This window comes from Diabrotica virgifera, chromosome 3 (assembly GCF_917563875.1).
Source record: "Diabrotica virgifera virgifera chromosome 3, PGI_DIABVI_V3a".
In the NCBI taxonomy this organism is placed as follows: domain Eukaryota; kingdom Metazoa; phylum Arthropoda; class Insecta; order Coleoptera; family Chrysomelidae; genus Diabrotica; species Diabrotica virgifera.
Genome location: NC_065445.1, coordinates 245,425,221 through 245,447,187, shown reverse-complemented (window position 1 = coordinate 245,447,187; position 21,967 = coordinate 245,425,221). Strand labels below are relative to the sequence as shown.

At 32.0% G+C, this 21,967-nt stretch overlaps 1 protein-coding gene across 1 annotated transcript in view; it reads right to left on the bottom strand.

Annotated features, from left to right (window-relative positions):
* The window catches only part of LOC114328693 (uncharacterized), a 111,303-nt gene that overhangs the window by 71,299 nt on the left and 18,037 nt on the right, over positions 1 to 21,967 (bottom strand). The window lies entirely within an intron of this gene.

Here is a 21,967-nt window from a genome sequence, read left to right as displayed (position 1 = left end):
AGAGGACACTTAGACGGTCTCAAAAATACCATACTTAATGTGTCTTACTTCAATGATAACAAAGATACTACTGGGTGCTTTATCTATTTTGCCATTTTCTTATTTGGTTCATAACTTTTTAACCACACTGTATATTTATTTGATATTTGGCACGCAAATATTGTTTAAGGTGTACAATGAACTAATTTATTTACAATTGTAAAAAATCCAGGTCCGGATTAAAAAATATTGGAAAAATGTTCCGACCCAAAAACAACACTCTGTACATTAAATTTTTTTTAAAATAGATTTTGCATTTGAAGAGAGGATAAAAAACTAAATTTAGTTGTTATACTTTGAATTTTCGGCAAAACGATTTTTCTGGTCAAATTTTGAATTTGAATTCTGAAATTATGCGAATTGCGAGAGCTCGAAGTAGAAAAAAAAATTGAACTACGACTTACAACCTGTTAAACACACTGTATATTTATTTTATATTTAACACCGAATATTCTTTAAAGTATCCAATCAATTAATTTATTTACAATTATAAAAAATCCAGGGCCGGATTAAAAAATATTGGAAAAATGTTCGACCCAAAAAAACAACCGGTACATTTAAATTTTTTAAAATGGATATTGCATTTGAAAAGAGGATGAAAAACTAAATTTAAAAATTTAAATGTGACTTAATTTTAAATAATACCATTATTTTAATCTAAATTGGTAAAATGTTAACATTTCAATGTTTTTTTATTATGGCGACAAATAATTCATAACAAATATTCACCTTAATTAATTAATAATAATAAAGAGTCCACAAAAATGCATAACTTTCATCAACGGACTATCTTAAAAATTAAAAAAAAAGAATGTGTGTGTACTTTGTACGCACGTAAGAAGTTATACTTCTAAATATGATTTCAATGAAATAAATATACTTTCGGACAGTTTATTTGTATTTTATTTAAAGATTAAATTAATTTTTACTTACTACTTTCCAAAAATTTTTATTAAAACAATACCAAAAATTAAAAAAAGATTAGAAAACACCAGGATTTGAACCGGCGACCTCTTGATATCCAGCCCAACGCTCTACCACTGAGCTATACCCTTTTGTTTATACGGGCTACAAGATTTCTCAGACATAGTGACAAACATACGAAGTGAATTATAAAATACTTTAAATATTACTTATTATCTTATATCATAAATAGTTATTTATGATATAAATGTTAAAAGCACAATTTTAAGGCACGTATGTGAAAGATTCGCTTCGCTCATTCTGCAATTCACATGAGTGCCTTAAAAATGTACTTTTTAACACCTATATCATACAATATTTTTTCTACAAACGTCTTATATATCAACAATTATAATTTATTCATTCTCAATTACAAGACAATGCCTACAAAAACTTTTACTTGAACTTGACTGACATTCCATTTTTATAATACGTAAATCATAACAACTATAGAATAACATCTACTTTTATTTTTGTATATTCTAACAAATTTTAATAGTGTTTTTCTAAGAACGTATTAAAAATGCAATAATACAGTTTAAATTAAATTTAAAAAAATCTTTTAAACCACCTTTTTCAAATTGCGCAAGTTGTATTATTAATATTAATGTTAATAAATGAAATATAAATATTTTGACGTTTCACAATTTGACAATTCACTTTTAACTGCAGTGCCTTAAATTTTTTAAAGCACTGGTGCTTTGAAGTAGCATTTTTAACGCTCCTATGGAGTGCCATAAATTGCATTTTAACACGTTTATAGAAAACTATATTTAAAAACACTAATATATCCTTTCCACACCTTTTCTGGACTGATACATACATAAATTAAAACATTTAGTAACGAACTCCATACTGTCTGTGTGCGCATGCGCGCAGATTAATAAAATTTCACCCTCAATCGCGCCTAAAGAAGTATAACTTCAAAAAACAGAAAAAATTTGCTGAAAAATAACTTTTGGATATCTAAATCCGAAGTTTATAACGAGGAAATAAATAGTAGGGAAGAACTTCTTCCGGATTCCAGACGCCTTCCAAGAAATGAAGAATATCCCTGACGAGATTAGGAAGTCAGTCAGACAAATAACAAAAAGAGCAGCACTTTGCCTTTAACAAGGTGGGGGCCACTTTGAACAATTACTATAATTTTGATAAGTTATTTTTCAGTTTTTTCTGTTTTTGTTTAAATTTTTAAGATAGTTCGTTGATTACATAAAGTTATGTATTTTTTGTGGACTCTTTATTTATTCGTTAATTAAAGGTTAATATTTGTTATGAATGATTTGTCGCCATAATAAAAAAACACTGAAATGCTAACATTTTACCAATTTAGATTAAATAATGGTATTAATTAAAATTAGGTTACATTTTAATTTTTTTACTTCGAGTCTCGCAATTCACATAATTTCAGAATTCAAATTCAAAATTTTACCAGAAAAATCATTTTGCCGAAAATTAAATATTCCCACTAAATTTAGTTTTTACCATCCTTTCAAATGCAAAATCCATTTTAAAAAAATTTAATGTACAGGGTGTTTTTTGGGTCGGAACATTTTTCCAATATGTTTTAATCCGGCCCTGGATTTTTTATAATTGTAAATAAATTAATTGATTGGACGCTTTAAAGAATATTCGGTGTTAAATATAAAATAAATATAAAGTGGTGTTTAACAAGTTGTAAGTCGTATTTCAATTTTTTTTTCTACTTCGAGCTCTCGCAATTCGTATAATTTCAGAATTTAAATTCAAAATTTTACCAGAAAAATCATTTTGCCTAAAATTAAAAGTATACCACTAAATTTAGTTTTTTATCCTCTTTTCAAATGCATAATATATTTTTAAAAAATTTATTTTTCCAAAATTTTAAATCAGGCCCTTGATTTTTTACAATTGTAAATAAATTAATTGATTGTACACCTTAAAGAATATTTGCGTGCCAAATATCAAATAAATATACCGTGTGTTTAAAAAGTTATGAACCAAATAAGAAAATGGCAAAATAGATAAAACACCCAGTATCTTTGTTATTGATGAAGCAAGACCCATTAAGTATGGTATTTTTGAGACCGCCTAAGTGTCCTCTTTCTACAGTTAACGTATGTTACGTTCCCAATGAAACACCCATTATTACCGAGGGCCGAAAATCTCTTAAAATTTCTATAATGTTTATTTTAATAAGTGACAGGGGTGAAAATGAAGAGAAAATTTAGTGTGAATTTTATATTCAAATATATCATTCAAAAGAAACTTTTTGTTTATTTTTTCGGCTTTCGGACCTCGGTATAATATTTAAAATCTTTTATTCTGCGTTTAAATTTTTCAAAAATATTCATTAGCTTTTCCAGGATTCGAAAAAAATTACCATGACCCCGGCCGTGGTGATATTATCCAAATCGGACATTCCTATCTTTGTCATACAACGCACTCGGTAGTACAGAATGTGGTGACAAGACAGTGGCAGTGTTTTGAGTTGTTTATTAAATAATATTGATAGTGCATTTGATAAATAGTTGTTTTAAGACGTGAAATTGATAAAAAGTTTTTTATTGTTTATTATTTATGTAAGATCCAAGCACAGAATACACCAAGGTATATTCTGCGATCCAAGTATTTTGTTGTTAAAGATGTTCAAGATTTATCTAGGCGTTCCATATTAAAAATATACTTTTAAAATCACTTTATCACTTTTTCTCTTTTCTCGATTATTAGTTTTTATTGTATAGTGATAGTGTATAAATTATTGTAATCACTGAATACATAGTTAGTGAAAAAATAATCCTATTAATTAACTGAATTAATCATTTAAGCGATTATACACATAACGGTGATCTAAGAACATTCAAAAACTGAATTCAATGAGAATTTTACTACACGTAATTTACCGTGTACAGAAAGAAAAAGTAGGAATAGCCGTAAAATATTTGCGCCTACGCTCTTAAACAAATTTTATTGTATAGTATCGTTGATTGAAATCAATCAACGATAGTATATACGTACAGTCGGAAAAATGAAAGAATACCCATGAACGAACATATAAAACACGCTGTATTTTCCTGTCACCGTGTCACAAAGAAAATTGTCCAGTGCAAGTACATGTAACAATAATTATTACATGTACTTACGCTGGCCAATTTTTTGTGTGACACGGTGACAGGAAAATACAGCGTGTTTTATATGTTCGTTCATGGGTATTCTTTCATTTTTCCGACTGTAGAAGTATTACCAATTTATTAATAATTATCTAAAAGTTCCAGCAATGTCTGCGTAAGAATACCCAAATATTAATAAAATGCGGTATATAAAATATCGGATAGCTATGACAACAAATAATAATTTGTCTTGGCATGTTTATGGCATCTAATATAAAAATGTTGGATGATCTGCAAAATCGCTATGCATATTGTTTACGTCGTTATGCACGTTTAAACATCTGTAGGTATAATCCGAAGTAACACAATAATAATCGGTATCGTTTATTTTAGCGGATACTACATAAAAGTCGTTTATCTATGTATGAAAGGCAGGTTTTTAATCCCCGATAGAAACGATTGACGCATAAATGGGAATTAAAGTTAAACTTTTAGTTTTTGATTTTCAAATCGTAAACTGTTTCTAAAATACAGGGTGTCCCCGAAAATAGAGCATACCTTAACCTTAAAGGTATAGGTAGAAGGCACCATGTAGAGCAAAAAAGTCTTATAACATTTTTTTCTAAACTCAACCGTTTGGCCAAAAAACGAAAATACATTTTGGTATGCAAATTGAAATCTGACAACTATTACGTGCATAGAAATCGGCCCACTTAAAAATTTGGTCATTCTTGGAAGTCTCGTATTTTCTAAACCTGTTGGCCGATTTAAGTGATTTTTTAATATTTTATAGTCTTATTCTTTAACAATATCGCTGTAATAATATTATTTCTAAACAAGTAAGTGTTATTGTATACCGGGTGTAACAATGATAGTGTGTTTTTTCCTCAAAGTTCGGAACACCCTGTGGAATATTCTAGCATATATAAAATATTGAAATTAAAACTCAACTGTAGCCTTAGGCTTTCTTAACATTTTGCTTTTTGATTCATTCGCTTATGTTGGATAATAAAAAAGTTAGGTATTTTAACAACTAGCAACGTTCTTCATCAATACATGGTGTTTCTAAATAAGTGCGACAAACTTTAAGGGGAAATTCTGCATGAAAAATAATGACCGTTTCATTTATAAACATATGTCCGCAAACGCTCCGCTTTCGAGATACGGGATGTTGAATTTTTTTTTACAAACTGACGATTTATTTACTGCTCTAAAACCGGTTGAGATATGCAAATGAAATTTGGTAGGTTTTAAGAAGTAGTTTTTGTGCATTTTTTTGGCATACAACTAAGAATTTTATAAAATAAAAATGTGTACCATTTTTATTCGGTTGCAATGCGAAGGCAAACCAATCTTACTTTTTAATTAGAATATGGAGTGCAGTCCAGTTCCTTTAACCGCGATTTTCTGCTCTTATTGGAGCTTCATCAGAAGAAACGTAGGCACTGTTCTCCATACTCCAACCAAATTGCATCGAGAGGTTTTCCCACACATCGCAACCAAAGTGATGATAATATGTGGCAAGCGCCATCTGGCAATTGAAAGTCGAAGCAAGTTTTCAATCCTAATAGTAAATTAATAATATTGAAAAATATTAAAAATCACTAAAAGATTTTTAAATTGAAAACTTATTGGTACATTTTCATGGTAACACCTCCAAGACTTCTATAATTTGCAAGTCATATGGATGCTGCAGTGAAGACGAAAGGGAAGGAATTCTACACCTTGCAATTCACATCCCCCGTCTGCAGCCGGCAAAGTTCCAACTGAAAAATGCACCTGGTTACTCTACGGAGTAATACGAAAAATAAAATAAAAAAATTCAATTCAATTTCAATTTAAAAATCTCTTAGTGATTTTTAATATTTTTCAATATTATTAATTTACTATTAGGATTGAAAACTTGCTTCGTCTTTCAATTGCCAGATGGCGCTTGCCACCTATTATCATCACTTTGGTTGCGATGTGTGGGAAAACCTCTCGATGCAATTTGGTTGGAGTATGGAGAACAGTGCCTACGTTTCTTCTGATGAAGCTCCAATAAGAGCAGAAAATCGCGGTTAAAGGAACTGGACTGCACTCCGTATTCTAATTAAAAAGTAAGATTGGTTTGCCTTCGCATTGCAACCGAATAAAAATGGTACACATTTTTATTTTATTTTTCGTATTACTCCGTAGAGTAACCAGGTGCATTTTTCAGTTGGAACTTTGCCGGCTGCAGACGGGGGATGTGAATTGCAAGGTGTAGAATTCCTTCCCTTTCGTCTTCACTGCAGCATCCATATGACTTGCAAATTATAGAAGTCTTGGAGGTGTTACCATGAAAATGTACCAATAAGTTTTCAATTTAAAAATCTTTTAGTGATTTTTAATATTTTTCAATATTATTAATTTACTATTAGGATTGAAAACTTGCTTCGTCTGCCTAAGAATTTTATATTTACCATTGGCGTGCATACAGGTCATATTACCCGGTCATATTAACCGTATGCACGCCAATGGTGAATATAAAATTCTTAGTTGTATGCCACCAAATTCGCAATAACTACCTCTTAAAATCTACCAAATTTCATTTGCATATGTCAACCGGTTTTGGGGCAGTAAATAAATCGTCAGTTGGTAAAAAAATCAACATCCCGTATCTCGAAAACGAAGCATTTGCGGACATATGTTTATAAATAAAACGGTCATTATTTTTCATACAGAATTTCGCCTTAAAGTTTGTAGCACTTATTTAGAAACACCCTGTATTGATGAAGAAAGTTGTTAGTTGTTAAAATACCTAACTTTTTTATTATCCAACATAAGCGAATGAATCAAAAAGCAAAATGTTAAGAAAGCCTAAGGCTACAGTTGAGTTTTAATTTCAATATTTTATATACTCTAGAATATTCCACAGGGTGTTCTGAACTTTGAGGAAAAACACACTATTATTGTTACACCCGGTATACAATAACACTTACTTGTTTAGCAATAATATTAGGTTTGTTCTAGCAAACAGTCAAACTAGTCAAAAACCGTCAGCAAACAGAGAAAACATAATACAGTCACCAGTGCTATCCCCTCTACTCGCGCTGGTCCACTATTCGCTGATGGTTTCAAGTTTCAAACCGTTTGAAACTGATGCTAGAACAAACCTATTACTACATCGATATTGTTAAAGAATAAGGCTATAACATATTAAAAAAATCACTTAAATCGGCCAACATATGGAAATATTTAGGAAATATGAGACTTCAAAAATGACCAAATTTTTAAGTGGGCCGATTTCTATGCACGTAAGTTTATGTATACAAAATCTAAAGATAGACACAGTCGCAATTCAAAAATAGTTGCCCCATGGGCCTTCAGTATTTACATTAAACCCTGTCTTCCTCCTCAACAAACAAACAAATTCTTGTTTTGTTTGATTTTCACACATAGGGTGGTATAACTATTTTGCAGGTGTCTACTGTCTGACCTACATTGCTGATGTCAATCACCTAGTCACAAACAGTTCTTGTATAGTGATGTCAGTTTAAGTTAATTTTATGAAAATAAAAGTTCGCTTATATGTTGAACAATGTATTTTTTTTTTTGAAAACGGTTAACTTTAGAAAAAAATGTTATAGGACTTTTTTGTTCTACATTGTGTATTATATCCGTACCTTAAAGGAACGCACTATTTTCGGGGACACCCTGTATAATTATCAAAAAATTAGATCAGTGCCTATTGACTGTTGATTTTCATATTGATTGAATGAATGAATGGCGAAATACTAAACGGTTTATTTTAAATACTCTTTGACTTTATCCTATGCTAGGTCGGTTTCCCCAATTACGTTACTCCATAACCTTCTATTTTGAGTAAATCCAATAACAATCCCCTTCACAGATGTCGTGTCCAAGCTTCTTCCTCCAAATTTCATTCGGTCTTCCTCTCCTACTCCTTAAAAGCAATTCCTATTTGATCAACCTCTTCTAATCCTTGAACATACCCTAATCATCTTAACGTACGCTCTTTCCTTTTGGCATCAGTTGGTGTCACCCCTAAACTTTCTCTAATATATCCATTCTTAATTTTATTCCTTTTTTTGTCACCACTCGCCCATCTGAGCATTCTCATTTCTGCAACATTCACTAGTTGCTCCTTTTTCTTTTTACCTGCCAACATTCAGTTCCGCACATTAAGGTGAATGAAGTAGATTACTTTTTCATGTCCAATGTCATTGCCTGTCCCAAGCCAGGGTAAAGGAGGAGGGCTCCTCTTGGTAAGGTTAGCTCCTTGAAAAGAGTAGAATTAAAAAAGGCTCACAGAACTGACACCAAGTTCCAGAAAGGAAGTATTCCTCGGAGACGAAATTATTAGTATTATTAGTACATATCTTATAATACTATTGTGCGCAGCAGAAGTTAAATAAATGTTCAGGATCTTGAATTTAAATGTATTTTATGAATTTATGAATTAGACAATCTAATGACAATATTGAAGTTATTTATTTCTTCTAAGCAGACTGATAAACAACATGTACCAGTATATAGTAGACACTTAGGATATTGCCTTTTCAACATTCTCCCTCAATACCTAAAGTGTGATAAACAGTCAATAACACAAACATAAAACCATTTCTAATACTAAGCTCACCTATACTTTTAAACTAAGTTTATTACATATAAACTTGTGCTTTTGAGTACATAAAGCTTTTGTTAAAATATCTGCAACTATTTCGTTAGTAGGCATATATGCAAGCTTAACATTACCACTCTGAACATGCTCACGTATAAGTGATACTTTAAATCAATATGTTTAGTTCCTTTATGAAACATTTGATTTTCTGCTAATTTAATAGCACTTTGGTTATCGTTATAGATAGTCATTGGTTCTGAAGTGCTAAGAAATGTATAAACTTCACTATTTTCAAAAAGTTCAGAAATCAAAGATTTTAAGTACAAAGATTCCTTAGCTGCTTCAGAAATGCCAATATACTCTGCTTCAGTGGAACTTAATGCTATCGACTTTTGTTTATGACATTCCCAAGAAATGGGAGCACCTGATAAAGTAAAAATATACGCTGTGAGCTCGTACGTAGAGGGGATATTTACAAATTCGCGAGCGCCAGTAGTGGCAAGTCTGTAAACGTTTACCGGAAATTTGACATAAATGTCAAAGTGATTAATTTAAAATTAAAATTAAAAACATTAATTATAAAAAATATTAGTTGGTCAAAGCTGTGGTATACATTTTTACTTTAAATATAATTACGTTTTAAATACTGAATTTAAGTTTTTTTAATGTTCCGTAATATGTAATTATAATTTAATCTAAAAATCTTAGCGCCATCTACAAGATAATTGTGAAAGTATCCGAAGTAAGAAATTCATATTTTATCAATAGAACGTCAAAATGATAAGCAAAATCTTTAAAAAATCGATTACAATTTAATTACTTTTTTGCGTTGTAAATGTTAAGCGATAACAATGAAATAATAAATTTAAAAATTACCGGTGAAAGTTGAATTAGTAATCCGCTAGGAGCGCCACCAGCGAAGCTCAGAGCGTATAGCCATAATATGACTTTCTATCAAGAATGTCATTACCCCAATCAGAGTCCACAAAGCCAGTTATTGCATCACCTGACTTTCTATAAATCAGGCCTACATCTTTAGTGGCCTTTAAATACCTCAAGACTCTTTTAGCAGCCAACCAATGCTCTTTGCTGTATTTAGTATTAAACTGACTTAAATAAGATACTGAAAATCCAATATCAGGTCTTGTACAAACAGCAAGATACATTAAAGAACCAATTAACTGCTGAAAAGGTACTTCATGATATTCTCCTTCAAACGAAAGTTTTTGATTTTGTTCAAGGGGTGTACTAACAGTCTTACAATCAGTCATTTGAAATTTTTCAAGCAATTTCACAACATACTGATCTTGACTAAGTTTCAACTCGTTTTGCTTTCTATTTCGCTCAACTTTCATTCCCAAACAATATGAAATTGGCCCTAAGTCCTTCATACGAAAATGTATTTATAATTCTGATTTTAGAAATTTTACCTCACTCGCATCATTGTAAAAAATGAAAAAATCATCAACATATAATGCTATGATAACTAGCATTTTATCAGAAATTTTTACAAAAATACAAGGTTCAATTTTAGATTGTTTGTAACCTAATTTTTGAAGAACTTGTGTTGCCTCTTCATACCAAAGCCTAAAGATTGTTTTAACCCATATATTGCTTTATTTAATTTGCAAACTTTGTTTTCAAAACCGGGCACTTCAAAACCTTCAGGTTGAGACATATAAATTCCTTGATCAATGTTACCATTTAAGAAAGCTGTTTCTACATCCATGTGATCTGCTTCTAGATTTAGTTCAGCAGTAAATGCAAGTAAAAACCTTAAATTACTGTAACGAATAACAGGTGAAAAAGTTTCGTTATAATCTATGCCATGTTTTTGAGTAAAGCCTTTGGCTACTAAACGAGCGTTATAAGCTAAAATGTCACCATCCTGATCCCTTTTGATTTTAAAAACCCATTTGTTTTTTACAATGTTTTTGTTAGAAGGCTTATCTACTAGTTCCCAAGTGTTGTTAATTTTGAACGCATTTATCTCTTTTTCGATAGCTTTAATCCATTCAAAACTTCTCGAACCTGATAACGCTTCAAAGCATGCCAGAAAACCATTTCATAAAAATCCAAACAAAGAAGTTGCTAAAAATAAACTCGATTTGGTTCATTCAGATCTGGCTGGACCTATGGAGGTTCCATCATATGCTGGTTCAAAATATTTGTTTACCCTTATCGATGACCATACAAGAAAAGCATTTTGTTATTTTTTGAAGTCAAAGGACGAAGTTCCTGAGAAGTTTCAAGAATTTTGTGCAGAAGTCGAAACTGAAACTGATAATAATAAATGAAAAAAATAATAAATAAAAAAAAATAAAAACAAACATAAAAAAAATAGAAACCAACATAAAAAAAAAAGAAGTGTTTCGCACAAATTAAAATATATATTAAAAAAACAGTAAAATAATAAAAAAACAACAAAATAAAAAAAAGCTACACAATGTACCAATGTATCTATAAAAATAATATTGTAGAATGTACTTATGTTTATAAGAAATTTATGACTATGAATCTGCAATCAATCACAAACAAGTCTGGCTAATTGGCTCTGCCAAAGCCATTTTTCAAAAAAAAAAAAAGAAAGAAAAATTAAAATTTTAAGAAGCGACAATGGTGGTGAGTACTGCAATGCTCGTATGAACAAGTTTTTAAAAAGCAAAGGCATCAAACATGAACTTACTGTGCCATATTGTTCTGAACAGAATGGTGTTGCCGAAAGGTTCAACCGCACTATTTTCGAAAAAGTACGTTCGATGCTGTTCGAGGTAAATACTGAAAAACAAATGTAGGCGGAAGCTGCTAACACAGCAGTATATTTATTAAACAGATCACCAACCAAGAAACTGAAAGGTAAAACTCCAGAAGAAAAATGGTCTGGAAACAAAGTTGACCTTACAATTCTACGTATCTTTGGATGTTATGCATGCTCATAAAATAAAGCGGAAGAAACTCGACCAGAAAAGTGAAGAAAAAATCTTTGTTGGGTATTCAGAAACATCTGCCGGATACAGACTGCTAGATCCTGTTACACACAAAATTGAAATTGCACGAGATGTTGTATTTTTGGAAGAAAAAATGAATGACAAACCGTTTGAAGAAAGAAGCATGTCATTTCCTCTTGAGCAAACTGACATTGAAGTTGCAATGGTTCCAAAGTTGTCTGAAGTTGAAACAGATGAACTTGCTGATCCTGAAACTGTTACAGTCCAAGAAAACAATCAAGTTTCAATTCGTCCAAGTACTAGTAAGAGTGTAAATGAGAATGATTGTGGCGAGAATGAAGCGAATGATTGTTTGGAAGTAAGTAATGTAGAGAGTTTTAATGATTTTGAGAGAGATATGACTGAAAGTGTGCATAAAAGTGTACACGAAAATGATGTAAATACTAGAAAGTACGTTTCAGAGCAAAAGGTAGATGATACATGTAGTTCGCGATATCCGAAAAGAGATAGACGAATGCCAAAAATGTATGATGATTTTGCAGTTGATAATGAGAGAGTTAGTTATGCAATGCCTTGCCTTCCTATTCATGATTTAGAACCCACAACTGTTTCATAAGCGTTATCAGGTTCGAGAAGTTTTGAATGGATTAAAGCTATCGAATTTTAGTACAATGGAAGATTATGTAAACGAAGCGATGGACTTATCTCAGCAACTATCTTCTATTGAAAAACCGATGGATGATGAATTTTTGGGTGCAATCCTGCGGCAGGGTCTCACAGAAGCATATGACCCAATGGTAATGGCTCTGGAAAATTCAAATGTTGACATTACAGCTGATTTTGTGAAAACTAAACTTTTGCAGGACAAAAAATGGCAAAAAGGTAAATGTGAAGAAGACAATGCACTCTCGGTGCAGAGATTTAAAAAAGTACCACATTGTTGGGGTTGCGGTTCCAAAGGACATTACAAAAATCAATGTATTAAGAAGAAAATGGACAAATCGCCAGAAAGAAGTAAATATCAAAGCAAAAGTAACAAAAAAGGTGGTACAACATGTTTCGCTGCATTTGGTATCAACATGAAAGAAGATGTATGGTACGTTGACAGCGGTGCATCTTCACACATGACCGGAAAATACGAAATTTTAACAGATATTACCAACAAAAATTCTGGTCAAGAGATTGTGGTGGCAAACGACTCCAAGCTTAGCTGGTAATGCTACAGTTACACTAAGAGAAAGTCGAGAAGAAAAATTGATACAAAACGTTAGGTATGTACCAAACCTATCGGTAAATCTCTTATCAGTGAACGCCTTAGTAAGCAATGGTTGGTCTGTAGTATTTGACATCAACGGATGCAGACTTTTTCACAATCAAAAGATAGCAGTGAAGAAGAGACCTGAAGCCACAGCAACAAATCTCGATGGATTGTATAAACTTAATACAATGGCTAAAGAAAAAGTTAACATTGCTAAACCTCAAAATTCGCAGATGTTATGGCATAAAAGATTGGGTCATTTAAACCATTTTAGCATGGATCTATTAAAAAATGGTATGGCAACTGGTATACACTATGAAAAACAAGAAACACCTGAGCTTAGCGAAAGCTGTTTTAAAGCAAAGCATGCCAGAAAACCATTTCGTTCAATCAAGCATCGCGCAGTAATTGGATTTTTATTTTTGGAAGGTTGTAACGTTACAAACATCACATCTTTGATATTTTATTTTTAAATAATTATTTTATTTTATTTTCTTTAATATTTCATTAACAATAATTTTCTTCTATTTGTTTTACCAGTTTTCTTCGTTAAAAACTCGTTGGCGCCCTCTTTTATTATCCTCTTTTATTACCCTCTTTTATTATCTTCTTTTACATTGAACATACTGAAAGTACCCCGGTACATTCTTACTCTGTGGTTTTGTTCTTCTTAATGGCGGTACAGGCTCGTTTTTTTTTAATAATGTATTTAATTACAGAGTAATTTCCACATATTAATATATTTTTCAAATTGGGCTCTGTACCGCCATTCTTTATTATATTACGAATACGTGTGCCAAATGTCTCGAAAAAAATTCAAAATTACAGCCGCAATCTTAGAACGCGTTTTCGCTACCTGTTGATCGCTACTGTTTCACCTTAATGCAATTTACTAAGTCATATTTTTATTATATCTTTATGAACAATAAACATGATTAGTTAAAACTATTATTTTGTTTGCTTTCATTCCGAATCTTCGTAGTTCATGTCTAAGATTAGGACAAGACGAACACACACCTTGAGAGACTGAGCTAAGCTAAGGGTGTAGCGATGGCTATTTTGGATGATTGAGGTAATATTTTTGAATGTTATTTCAATTAGCTGGGGTATTCCTCGCTTACTCGTTTCAAGGATTAAAAACAAAGAAAACTTATGAACGAATGTTGACAGAGCGTAGAAAGATGGGTCGCTGAATATAAACGTGGTAAAGAAGACCTGAAGACGATCCGCGTCAAGGACGTCCAAAAAGACAACATCAGAAATGTAGAAAAAATACAGGATATCGCATTGGAATATCGTCGAGTGACTGAAAGATATTTAGTAGAAGCCCTAGGCATCTCAATGGTCAGTGTAGGCAGTCACATAAATCAGACCAGAAAACATGTTTGTCTCAATTAATTCGTAGCCTGTATTTCTCCCCCAGGAGTTTATTTTACCAGTTTTGCAATATTACTCCCATATATATTTTTCAAAATACCTGTTGGATTAGTGCATACCTACATAACTCTCATAAATATAAATGCATATATTAAGATAAAAAGATGTTATGAGTACCAGTTTAAAATAAACATTAAATTTATCGTGAGAATAAATGGCGCCCATGAGATAATTTTAGTGTTAAATAAAGCAATAATGTTCATTGTTACTCTCGTCTTTATTGCTTTAAGAAGAATATTTAATTGAAATTAGCATAATTCTTGAAACACCTCCAAAATATGCTTCTGATTACAGTTGGAGTGTAAACAATAATACGAGTAGTTGTGGCAAAAATTTATTTCGTTCACACGTTACCGTGAATAACTAAAGGTCAAAGATCCCAGACAAAGTTAAATAAAATCGATAATTTGGTATATATTTGGAAAATTATTTAGGAACATCAATGTTTAGTTACATATTAAGAACAACGGAAATTTGGAGTGTCCGTTTAGAGAATTTTCCCATTAAGAACATTACAAGATACATCTAACATACATCTAAGATTTGTACTATAGGGTGGTCCGAAAAAACTTTTTTTTATTTCAGATCGCTATAGTGCACAAAAGTTGCCATTGGTATAGACGTGAAAAAAGCACTAATTATTATTTTTTTATTAATTTGTCTTCCGGTCGCGCAATGCCGTCGAAGTTAGCAAAAATTGTGAAAAACATTAATTTTTCATATTTTTTTAAGCAGGCCAGATGGTTTTAATTGCGTTCCTATACCATGAATTAACTACTAAAAGTGTGTAAAATCAATATACATATAGGTATCAATATGTATAAGATATAAGTATCAATATACTTATTATACATTTGTTTCATATCTTCCGGTCGCGCAACATAATACAAAATGAGTAAAATTAGTAGTTTTTGCAAAATTTCAAAGTTTCCCATTTTAGTACAATTTAATTATTATACGACTTTTAGAGATGCTACAGTTTAATTTTATTACAATAATATACAGGGTGTTTGGTAAAGAATGGGCCATAGCTTAACCTTAGATTCCTGGGCTTAAAATAGGTCGATTTAAGCTAACTTACCTTAGTACAAAAGTTGATAATAACCCAAATACAGGGTGTCAAAGTTAAACTTTTATTTTATTTATTTTTGAATATTTCCTGACAGGCATGGGACAACAACACGAAATTTGGTAAGTAATGCTGGTACTGTACTTCCTAGTAAATTATGTTAAACAAACGTTTCTGGCTACTACCAGAGGCGTAAGATGGGGGAACGTGAATGGATGACCCTTCCCAAATTCTACGCCACTGGCTGAATTTCTATTTTAGTGTAATTTTTTTATTCTCCGATACTTTCTATGTAAATAACATACTCTTCATTCGTAACGATAAAGCCATTCGTTTTCGAGATATTTGAAGCTAAAAACGAAGGAGCATAATACATTAATCAAAATAAGTGTGCCTTTCATTTTTAACTTCAAATATCTCGAAAAATAATGACTTTATCGTTACGAATGAAGAGTATATTATTTGCATAGAAAGTATTGGTGAATCTAAAAATTATGATAAAATAGCAGTTTCATCAGTGGCGTAGAATTCGGGAAGGATCAACCATTCACTTTCCCATGTCGTGCGCCTCTGGTTTAACCACAAACGATTATTTAACATAATTTAGTAGGATGTACAGTACCTACACTTTCTGCCAAGTACCATAAGAATATGTCAAATAGTTACAGTACCGGGCACACATAGTTCTTAAAGTTTTAAATAAAGAATAAATTATTTAAAAAAAAAAGAATACTTTAAAATAATTTTACATATCCATGTGATAATTGGCAGAAAGTGTAGGCACTGTACACCCTACTAAATTATGTTAAATAATTGTTTCTGGCTACTACCAGAGGCGTACGACAGGGGAAAGTGAATGGTTGACCCTTCCAAAATTCTACGCCACTGATGAAACTGTTATTTTAGCATAATTTTTAGATTCTCCAATACTTTCTATGCAAATAATATACTATATATAATATACTATATATAGTCATTAGTTTTCGAGATATTTGAAGTTAAAAATGAAAAGGCACATTTATTTTGATTAATGTATTATGCTCCTTCGTTTTTAGCTTCAAATATCTCGAAAACTAATGGCTTAATAGTTACGAATGAAGAGTATGTTTTTTACATAGAAAGTATTGGATTATTAAAAAATTGTACTAAAATAGCAATTCCGCCAGTGGCGTAGAATTTGGGAAGCATTCACGTTCCTCCGTCGTACGCCTCTGGTAGTAGCCAGAAACGTTTGTTTAACATAATTTAGTAGATTGTACAATACCAGCACCACTTACTAAATTTCGTGTTGTTGTCCCATGGGTATCAGGAAATATTCAAAAATAAATAAAATAAAAGTTTATCTTTGAAACCCTGTATTTCGGTTATTATCAACTTTTGTACTAAGGTAAGTTAGCTTAAATCGACCTATTTTAACCTCAGGAATCTAAGTTTAAGCTATGGCCCATTCTTTACCAAACACCCTGTATTTAAAATCCAAGCATATAAGATCAATTTTGATAATCAAGTGGAATTCGGTCGCGCAGCTTCGTCAAAAACAGCGGACTACCGAGAGGTAAGGCGAAAGTGACGAATGCCAGCGAAGCGCGCGCTGCCACAAATAGTGATACATGTGGGAAGACCTCTTCAATGGAGTATTTATTGTCTTCTCCATTACAACGAACTGCCATTCCGCCACCTTTTCCAACACTTAGATGGAAACACAACAGGCCAATAGGATATTCCGGACCGATTGGAAAGGCCCTACCGGATTATGAAAGACTACCAGTTGTTGATTTTAATCATTTTGATTGTGAGATTCCAAAATCAGAAGTCATCAAGTCAGGACATTGTTCAGAAGACTTTGTAGTACGTGATCCTGGCCCAATGTCACATTCAAGATGGCTTACTACTGCAAACCGAGTTTTGTGTTTCTACATCAGTGTGAGAGAGATTGTCATATTCATACTCAAATGTTATATGCCTATGTGGTTTGCCATAAAAATAAACCACAAATTCACAGGTGGGCCTAGACATGTTTACAAAATCATTGAATCTACAAGGTACTTACCAGAAGAGCTTCTTTAAGTTGTTATCCCGTTTTACAACGGAATGCTTATTTTGCCCATCCCGAAAATTTACTTTTGGCTACGGTAACTGATAAAATAAACCATATCCGATAACTGGGCTTCAGGCGTATCATGAAGGCAAAGCAAGCAATATCTGAAGGTGGACTATATCAGAATCTTTAAACCACCAATAGCCCAGTAAATGAACGGGAAATTCGGCGATACCGTGTAATTTTCAGGGGCAACTCCGAATTGCATGAAAATTTGGATTTAGGTTCTACTTACCCTCCACTTCAAAGTTGAAATTATGCCTTTGGTTGCTTTTACTTGGGGGGTGACAGTCACCCCTTCTCGGGGGTGAAAAGACATACGTTCAAGATAAGACCGGAAATGGATAAATTGACTGATTTTAAGCAACTTTTGTTCTACAGTTTTTTACATAAGTCAATACTTTTCGAGTTATTTGCCATTGAAAATGTTGATTTTTCGACAAAAAAACTACGTTTTCAGACGGTTTTTCGCAAATAACTCAAAAAGTAAATATTTTATCGAAAAAAATATCCTTGTCAAAAGTGTAGCCTATAAAAAACCCCAAAAAATGGTGTATCAGTAAAGTCTATCAATCAAATAAAAATAAAGTTGTAGCTCATGAAAAATACGTTCTTATTCGTCTAATTCCAAATCGAATATTTCAAGGTGAAATCACCGAAAAATTAAGCACTTTTCGGGAAAAACCCGTTTAAACTTTTTTAAAGTGTTTATAAAAAGCTTTGTTTTAATTGTTAACAAAAGTTTTAGCATTAAAAATAAGCGAGTTACGCTCAAAATAAAGTTGGCTCTCTTTTTTTTGTAAAAAATCATGAAAATCTCGCCGTATTTAGCTCGCCAAATGAAATTAATCGCTACCGCTTTACAAACAATTTACTTACCTACTTATCTATTTTTTATATCATCTGTCAGTCTCATCGGTTTAAAGTGTTTATTTTTGAAAGGGTTATAATTGAGAAAGCTTGAATGGGTCACTATCACGAGTGTATGCAAATTTTGAACAGCCATATCTTAACCAATTTTTGTCTTACGGAGAAACAAAATGAAACCAGCATATTTATAATAGCAAATCCTACATTTTTTTACTCTTTAAGATTTTTCTTATCACTAATACTTTTTAAGTTATTTTGAAAAAATGAAATTTTTCAAAAATTTTTTGAAATTTTTTTTTTACTGTAAAACCAAATGTTTATAAAAATAAGCACTTCAAACCAATCAAACTTACAGATCATGTAAACAATACACATACAGTTAAAATAGATGGTAAAGCCAAACGATTAATTTCATTTAGGGAGCTAAATAGAGGGAGGTTTTCACGATTTTTTTACCAAAAAAAAGGAGTGAACTTTTTTTTCTGTGTAACTCGTTTATTTTTGATGCTGTAAACTTTTGTAAAAAAAAATAATAAGCTTTTTTTCGATATTTTAAAAATGTTAATAAGGCTTTCCCGAAAAACGCTTCTTACTTCGGTGATTTCGCGTTGAATTATTCGATTTGGAATTAGACGAATAAGAACGTATTTTTCATGAGCTACAACTTTGCTTCTACTCAATTTGTAGACTTTACTGGTACACCATTTTTTTTTCGTTTCTTTATAGGCTACACTTTTGTTAAAAATATTTTTTTCGATAAAATATTTACTTTTTGAGTTATTTGGGAAAAACGGTCTGAAAACGTAGTTTTTTGTCGAAAAATCAACATTTTAAATCGCGAATAACTCGAAAAGTATTGACTTACGTAAAAAACTTTATAGAACAAAAGGTGCTTAAAATAAGTCAATTTATCCATTTCCGGCCTTATTTTAAACACGCGTTTTTCACCCTTCGAGAAGGGGTAAATGTCACCCCCCAAGTAAAAGCAACCAACGGCACAAATTCAACTTTAAAGTGGAGGGTAAGTAGAACCTAAATCCAAATTTTCATGCAATTCGGAGTTGCCCCTGGAAATTACACTCCAAAACGGTCATTTATTGGGCTACAAACCTAAACTTTGAAGCTAAAGAGTATTACGAAATTATCAAATGGAACACCATTACACTGACTCCTCCTCCACTGTTAATAGCATTGACTAATGAAGAGATAAAACAGTATGTGAGCAATGACTTCAAGCCTGTTATGAGTATAGATTATAGATGCTTTCCCATGCCATACACAGGCAATTGAAAGATGCGTTAAGCTAGTGACCAAAGCTTCAAGTAAAGTGTGTGGACACAGTTCCAGAGACGGATGTATTAGAACCACATTATTGCACCGCTCAGCGATGTGAACTATGACATTGGGCCAGGATCACGTACTACAAAGTCTTCTGAACAGTGTCTTGACTTGACGACTTATGATATCTCAAGCAAGTACAATTGATCCTTGCTAAGAATACGCTTGTCAACTTTTGTAATCTCACAATCGATAGGATTAAAATCAACAACTGGTAGTCTTTCACAATTGGGCCTGTTGTATTTCCATCTAAGTGTTGGAAAAGGTGGCGGAATGGCAGTTTGTTGTAATGGAGAAGACAAATACTCCATTGTAGAGGTCTTCCCACATGTATCTCTATTTATGACTGCGCACGCTTCGCTGGCATTCGTCACTTTCGCCTCGCGTCTCGGTAGTCTGCTGTTTTTGACGAAGCTACGGGATCGAATTCCACTTGAATATCAAAGTTTATCTTATATGCTTGGATTTTAAATATATTATTGTAATTGAATTAAACTATAGCATCTCTAAAAGTCGTATGATTAAAATGTACTATAAACAGTCAAACTTTGAAATTTTGCAAAAACCACTAATTTTACTCATTTTGTATTATGTTGTGCGACCGGGAGATATGAAACAAATGTGCATATATTAAGTACATTGATTTTACATACTTTTAGGAGTTAATTCATGGTATAGGAACGCAATTAAAACCATCTGGCCTGCTTAAGAAAAATATGAAAAATTAAGGATTTTCACAAATTTATTGCGCGACCGGAAGACAAATTAATAAAAAAAATAATAAATAGTGCTTTTTTCACGTCTATACCAATGGCAACTTCTGTGCACTATATCGATCTGAATAAAAAAAAAGTTTTTTCGAACCCCCTTATTATACAATGATACGAAACTATGAAGGAAAATTAACGAAAAGCTCTTGGCTTACTCTCTAAAGCTCTCTTCTTCTTGCTTTAGGTGAGACACTAAATGTCTTTGGCACTAGGAAGTATTGAGGGTTGCACCAATTGATGCCAAAAAGAGAGCACAGGTTAAGATGATTCGAGCATGTTCAACATAAAGAAGCTAATCACCCAACACGCTGACTTGCTAGTCCCTTGGAGGAGTACGAGAGGAAGACCAAACGACCAAGGAAGACCAAAAGACACACGACCTCTATTAATATTTTAAAAAATCATAGATTACGTCATCACGGCCAGATGGATGACGTCACTAATGTGAAATATATATCAAAAAATTGTAATTTAAAAATAAAAATCGACGTTTCGGCATTTCCTTAAAATCTAATAATTACTGCCAAAAGTCGAGGTGGACTGTTTTCTTTGGCCCACCCTGTATATGCGTAACTAAAACAACAAATTCTTACGCAGTAATAAGGGAGAAATCAAGGGAAATTTATAAAAAAACAAACATAAAATTTTTCCAAAAGCCATAAGAAAAACCTAAAAAAAATAAAATTTCACCATAATGACCGGTAATAGCGATGACGCAACATAATAAAATTCCAATTTACACCTTGTTTGGATTTACTTTTCTTAAACAAATATGTCAAAACTGGAACTCTAAAAATAACAACATTTTTCTGCTTACATTATAAAACATTCACCTTGAAGTTAGGCGAATTATTTTATTTTAACATGGCACTTTTTGGAATCCTTGGTTTATATTTTTTATTTGATACCTCGTTATATTCAAATGAGCATATAAATGATGTTTTAATCTATGTTTATAGTTCATTAAACAAAAGTTCAATACGCAAGTATAATCAGAGACGTTCTAATTAAAAATAAAACAAATATTAGCTAAACAGGAAAATAAAAACTAGTACATATTTGAAGACTATGTTATATACAGGGTGTCCCGAAAAGATTGGTCATAAATTATACCACCCATTCTGGGGTCAAAAATAGTCCGATTGAACCTAATTTACCTTAGTACAAATGTGCTCATAAAAAAGTTACAGCCCTTTGAAGTTACAAAATGAAAATCGTTTTTTTTTTTCAATATATCGACAACTATTAAAGATTTTTTATTGAAAATGGACATGGGGCATTCTTATGGCAGGAACATTTTAAAACAAAATTATAGTGAAATTTGTCCACCCCATAAAAATTTTATGGGGGTTTTGTTCCCTTAAAGCCCCCAAACTTTTGTGTACGTTCCAATTAATTCATTATTGTGGTACCATTAGTTAAACACAACGTTTCTAAAACTTTTTTGCCTCTTAGTATTTTTTAGATAAGCCAGTTTTTATC